The sequence below is a fragment of the Pogona vitticeps genome, chromosome 3 (genome assembly GCF_051106095.1).
Source record: "Pogona vitticeps strain Pit_001003342236 chromosome 3, PviZW2.1, whole genome shotgun sequence".
NCBI classification, from domain to species: Eukaryota; Metazoa; Chordata; class Lepidosauria; order Squamata; family Agamidae; genus Pogona; species Pogona vitticeps.
In genome coordinates, this window is record NC_135785.1 from 232,896,045 (window position 1) to 232,902,847 (window position 6,803).

The 6,803-nt window shown below is 38.6% G+C and overlaps 1 long non-coding RNA gene across 1 annotated transcript in view; it reads right to left on the bottom strand.

Moving 5' to 3' along the window:
* LOC144588026 (uncharacterized) overlaps window positions 1–5,825 on the bottom strand; it is a 12,571-nt gene extending 6,746 nt beyond the window's left edge. The window contains exons 1-2 of the long non-coding RNA XR_013543330.1: window positions 5,642–5,825; window positions 1–4,225 (exon numbers count right to left, since the gene is read on the bottom strand). The exon at window positions 1–4,225 is cut by the window's left edge and continues 6,746 nt beyond it. This is a non-coding gene — a long non-coding RNA (uncharacterized LOC144588026). The remainder of the gene's footprint in view (window positions 4,226–5,641) is intronic.
* Between the last annotated feature and the right edge of the window lie 978 nt (window positions 5,826–6,803).

Below are 6,803 nucleotides of genomic sequence, written 5' to 3' on the forward strand. Positions count from 1 at the left end.
TTGGATGCAACAGAAGGGAGTAAATTCTCACTTATTGAATTCTTGCAGGTGAGAACAATTTTTTAAAAATCTATGCAAAATATTCACAGAGTAGATTTCTTCCACAAAAAACTTGTATTTTTGTTGAAAAAGAGGTCAATTTGTACAAAGTGAGTTTTTCTTTAATGGGAATTACAAAGGATGATTTGTGTGCAAAAGGACACCTCCTTTGTTAATCCATCTCTGCAATGATGGGAAAAGCCCTGATCTTTCATTGTTATACAGGATTACACATAAATCTAATTTATACTTTCTAAATTGACAGGCAAACCAGAATGTAATTAACATCAGATTTTCACTTTTCTCTCAATTTTCTGATGCTGTCCTCCCATGAATAAAAATTGCATGAATTCAGGAAAATAGTGTACAAAAAGCCCATACTAGGAAAAAAACTTTAAAAAAAGATACATTATAGAACTTCTTTCCAGAAAAATATTTGGGAAATTTTCATGCACATGAGCTAGTATTTGCATATTCAAATGAAGTTTTAAAAACATACACAAAATGTTGTGAGAACCAGATGGAATATTCTTGTGCTTGATAAAATCCAAACATATAGAAAATGAGATAGACAGATACACCTATGTATCTTTAACTCACATGAAATTATCTGAACTTTTTGGTTTCTTTGAAATCAGTATGAAAAATTTGTCATAACTTATGGCCAGTTTATTGCCTGAAATTCTGTTCATTTAAGTTCTGCAGCATAAGGCTGGGACAATTTTTCTTTCCTTTTTTTGGGGGGGGGGAATTGAACATTTTTCTCTTCTGTCCCAAGGCGCCCAAGAGTCTCAAGTAGTGATGGGCATGCTTAAGTTGTGCCTCTTCATGTGAAGAATGAGGAAGTGGGATGGGGATTCTCCCTGCGGAGCGGCTGAGTGATTGGCTTCTGGAGGAGGTGGGGAAGGGAAGCCCAAACTCCTTCCTGGGCTGGGCAGCCAGCAACGGAGGATGAACTGAGTGGCACATGGAAGTTTGTGAGTGGACCAGCCAACTGAGAGGTGGGGGGAAGAAACACATGGCACAGAGATATTCATATAAAGAGGAATGACTTAAGTCGTACCCATTTCTAGCCCAAGTAATCCCTTGGTTTGTCAGAAACTTGTGAAGGCTATGGAATGGGAGGTAGAAATATTTAATATTAAAAAAAATTACCCTGCATAGGATTTCAGCCAATTTGCCCATTAATGTGTGAACTCAGGGGGGTTAACATAGAGCCGGGAGGCATGCGTTGCGTCACAGCCTCTCCCATTTTGAAGAGACCCTTGTCCACCAGGACAAGGCAAAGAGGAAGTCAAAAAAGCAGCAAAATCAGGGAGCTGGACAGGGAACAGATTGGATTTGTCTTCAATGTGGAAGGGATTGTCACTCTTAAATTGGCCTCCTCAGCCACACTAGACGCTGTTCCAAGTCCTCCATAGAGAGCACGTTACCATAGTCTTTCGAGACTGAAGGGTGCCTAACTAACATAGAGCCTCTCTTTTCCTTCTTTAGGTATTATTGGCCAAAAATTTTCAAAGCTTTCATTGATATGGATGGTCAATTATTGTGTTTTAAGTTTTATCTTCTTTCTTTGGTCACACAGAAGTTTAAGTATATGCATATCTTTTAAAAAATTCTGCAGAAAATCTGCAACAATTTTCACTAACAGTTCTGCATAAAAGTTAGTTTACAATTCAAAAGTTACAGCATCAAGTTAATTCAATGCAATCAATGCCTTCTTTTAACTGAGAGGACCACGTGCCATTTGCAATTACTTGCATCACAGATTTTAAGTTTTGTATCCATACATAGCTATTTTGGCTGCATAAACCCTGTATCATGGTTTATATATATATTTTAAGCTGCACAGAAAGTTCTTGCCTCTATATGTTTTGCATATAAAAAGAAGAAATACAATATCTTGGTAGAATAGAGGAGGGAGATAAAGGGATATAGCTTGTTGTTTCAACAAAAATCAAAATACGTATCATGAGAATATTTTAGCTTACAATATTATAAGATTCACACTACAATATTATGAAAATGAACATAGTCAAATTGTGCACTTGTTTTCGGGTCCTCATGGAGAGGTCATTTGGTCTTGGAATAATTCAAAGTGATTTTCCAAAAGTTTTGTAGCTCTTTCCTTCTCTCTCTTACATCTTTGTTTTCTGGGGAGAGCTGCTAAACAAAAGCAAAGCATGCTGCTTATATACCGCCCCATAGCACTTCAAACACTCTCTGGGCAGTTTACAAGTTAATTACACAGGCTACACATCCCCCCCCCCCAGCAAACTGGGTACTCATTTTACGGACCTCGGAAGGATAGAAGGCTGAGTCAACCTTGAGCCGGCTACCTGGGATTGAACCCCAGGTCATTAGCACAGTTTTGGCTGCAGTACAGCAGTTTAACCACTGCGCCATGAGGCTACCAGATACATGATGCTACAGAAAGAAAAGGCTGCACAATTTCCCTGCCTTTCTCTTTGGGTAGTGAAGCATCTGCCTGCCAGGATTTCAGTTCTCACTGTCAGGAGCCATGGCCCAAGGTCAGCTTTCTGACCCATCACTGGCAGAAAGAAACACTGAACTTTGGTGAGATTTCTGGAGCTCCAGTTAAATGCTGTCATGCAGGATGGAAGAATATTCAGGGTGTGCAGTTAAGTGGAACATGTATCGCTTCTCTCCATTTCATTAACAGAAGAGTATGGCCTAAAGCAATGTGGCAAAGTCTACATCCCAGCTATATATTAAATCCCAAGAACTATAAAACTTTAGCCATTTTTAAAAGGGAGGAGTAAATCTAAAAATGGAAGCAGATAGCGAGTTCCATTCCCATCCATCCCTGCTTGCCTGTTGCTGTTTGCACAGCAGAGGGGCTGTCTGAAGATGACTGCTTCTGCTACATATGGAGCCTCTCCAAGTGATTGGAGACCCTGAAATTCAGAGCCCCCAATTGTTCTTACTTACTTACTTAAATACCTTTATTGGCATAATACACACATTCAAACATACAAAAGTGCAAAGAATTGTTTAGAAAGGATTCATGTGTAATGGAGTGTCTCCTGTCTCTTTCTTCACATGGAGACAGCAGCAGGCAGCAGGCTGGGCTAGAACTGGCTTTCTGCTCATGCTTTCAGACTGACATGTTTTTGGTTTTTTTTTTTTACTAACTCAAATATCATGTTTATATCCTCCGGACAGCAGCTGCAACACAGCCTCCTTCAACCTCCTCTGAAGTCTGCTTCCACATGTGTGAAATTATGCTTATATGTTCCACAGATTAATTCATGCCTGCCTTTGACAGAAATTTGTTATATTTTCATAAGTTAAAAATTACTCCCCTGTCTCAGGTAAATACACTTTCACAGGAAAATGTATATAAGAACATTCCAGTTTAATATGGTTAGAATAATGTACTTCTATCATGGAGGTCCACATTCAAATGCCCTGTCAGCCATGAAATTCACTCTGTGACTTTGGACCAGCTGTTGTATGTCAAATCTAGTCTACCTTGCAGTCCTTTTTGTGATGATGGGATGTCTTGAGCTGCTTGGAAGGAAGATAACGATAACAGAAACACAAACCATCACAGTAAACAAAGTGATCTTATTTTCATCTGACACACAGAACAGATGTTGTGTGTGTTTGCTTATAATTCTAAGAGTATGTGTTAGTATAATTATCTTAGTTGTTTACAATGGTATTATCTCTCTGAGTTTTACTGAAAAAGAAAAAGACTCTGCTCTCAAATTGACCCACATTCTCTTATGCTAAAACTTGTTGTAAGGGAAGATTGGAGAAAGATGTGCCACATAAAGGCACTGAAGTAAATTTTCTCCCCTTTTCTCAGTTCTGTAAATGCTGGCAAGCTGTGTGGATTCGGAGCTGATAATGATGTGCTACAGGGGTTGAATATAAACCATGGGGATGCTGTGAACAGTGAACAGCTCTCCAGCCTGGCGCCTGAAACATTGCCAGTCTCCTTCCCAACTCCCTACTATGTTTGCAACAATGCACAGGGAGATAAAGTCCAGAGTCTCATTTCATTTCTATACAGATTTTATTACTAAAGTGCCAAGGATAAGAAAAGACCAATTTGTAGTTTTATTGATCCAAGCAAAGGTCAGGGGCAGATGTGTAGGTCATAGCACTTCCTTTCAACCAGCATGGGACCCTGCCACAGCATCCCAGCTACTTCCTCCTATGGAAAATGACAGGAAGGCAAGGAGAAAACCCTGGTTATATTAATGAAATCTAATTAAGGTAACGTAATTATATATTTAATTATACATTATACACCCCCAGTTAAGGCTCACAAAGCTAACCATGACGCTTACATATGGGGCAAAGTTATATGATATTCTATTCTATAAACACAATCTCTCTCTCTCTCTCTCTCTCTCTCTCTCTCTCTCTCTCTGTGTGTGTGTGTGTGTGTGTGTGTGTGTGTGTGTGTGTGTGTGTGTGTGTGTGTGTAAAAGAAGAATGATGGAAGAATGGGGGCACAGCAGCTGTACTTTCACTTTGTGTTTCAAAACATTTAAAGGTGTCAATGCAGGGCATAGACAGGGACCTTGCCAACAGAGTATATTTTGTTTACTCAGGAGTTCAGGGCCATCTCTCTCCAAAATTTAGAAAAAAAATGTTCAGGCATTTATTTTTACTTGGCTTTTAGGATTAGTGGTGTTCTTGCTGGAATGACTGGTACAACTGAAAAGATTTTAGGGACCTAACTATTTCTCTCAAATGTTTTTCACTACACTTGATCTTAGCCAAAAGGCCAAGAAGCAAGCATTAGTTAATCACTGCATCTATATATGCTTGTATGCAGTCTGGTGTAGTGGATAGAGTGGCAGATTAGGACTCTGGCAACCTGGGTTCAAATCCCTGCTCAGTCATAGAAACGTACTCGGGGAGAGGAACAGGTAAATCCACTCCTTGAATATCTCACTTACCTTGAAAGCCCTATAGAGTTGCTTTAAGTCTGCTGTTGTTTCAATCATGAGCAGAGGCTTGACTGCTGTACTCCAGCTGTAACACTGTGCCATGGGGCTTGTATTTTCTGATTTGACAGCATATAACTAACACATGCTTAGCTCAGAAAAAGTTCACTCTATTTCATGTGAAAAAGCAGCAGAGAAGAAAAAACACAATGGCTTGTATATGTTGCATGTCTATAGCATTGCAACAAGATTCACTACAGCATCTGACTGTCGCTAATGAAAGAGCCCCTGCTTTGATTTGGGGGGGGGGGTTTGCATGTTTCATGTGCAATGAGAGGAAATTTGGAATGTAAACTGTTGATTTAGGTGCAATTTGCATCATGCCCATTGTGCTGCTGTAGCTTTGTAATGGGATTACCTGACTTTTACTGAAAATGGTACAGTAAAATAAACCTGGGTCACCAAAAAGATAGTAAAAGAGAGAGAGAAATTTCTAACATGCAGACTTGTTACAAACAAACACAGAATCACTGCTGTGAACCGACATCAGAAACCAACGCCTTGACTTTTCTGTTCTTTGGCTCTGCAGACCCAGTGAAAGCAAGACTGCATACTTCAGACCTTGAAATGGAAATACAGAATGTTTGAACAAAGAGCAGATCAGTTTAAATTACCTTAAATGCCCTGGGAATCCTTAAGTTCACAGGCGTATTGCCTTGTTATTAGCTTACTTCCTAGATAACAGGTTCTGATGGTTTCTTGTTTCTAGTGTGGCTGACTTGCGATTGCACAGAATTAAAGAATTACAGAGCTGCGATTTTCTGATGCTTCTTCTCTGTTTGCAGATATAAAAACTTCCATTGGCTGAAATGAAATATGAATTAGAGATAATTTTACAACTGCACTGTAATTATATTATATATTATAGTACACTGAAAGCAGGCTAATAAAATAATTATACTGTACTATAATATATATTTAAAATGCATACACAATTACCTATTGTTGTCCATGTCCTACCACCAATTTTAGCCATGCTGCTTTGAAAGTGCAGCCCTCAGACTGCTGGCAAATCTGAAAAATGGCACCCAGCTCCTACATATTTGCCCATCCCTACAATATGAGAATATTTCAAGTTATGCACAACTGAAACTATTCAATATTGATATCCAACAAGATGATATACGTCTTATAAACCAGTGACATAGGGCATAAAATTCTGATTGTGTTGTGATTCCAGAACATCAGATTTTATGATGCTGACCTGTGTACAAGGGCCTTGCTTGATTCTAATCTGGAATTTTTAAAAAATTTTTTACAAATGGTATCATATAAATTTCACCAGCTATTTCATTAGACATCAGTATTGTTGGCACAATCAGTTTTTTCACTGCTGAGAGTTAAGCCTGTTTTCCTTTTTAATACTATATGATCACAGCAGCATAACAGGATCAGGAATAATAAGTACCTGTTAGGAGACCAGTATTCATTTGATGCACATTCTGAGCAACAGTAACAATTATGATACTTAGATAACAAATTCGAACACTGTCCAGCCTAATTTCACATTTTGTTTTTTGTTTTGTTTACTTGGGGGTGAGAAAGGCGAAATATGCATTAATGTCTGAGTGCATATTTCAGCTCAAGCATGCATGAAGTAAATCACTGCCTGGCAAGTAATAGGCTTTATTCAGAATGGTTGCTTTTGCTTTGAATAGTAAAGGTATTTACTGTTTCAGAAATACAGTACATAGAATTCAAGAGGTTTATATGGAGCTGAGAGCAATAATATCTGATATTTTTCAGCTGAGGTGATTCTAAGATGTTTCTGCTTCC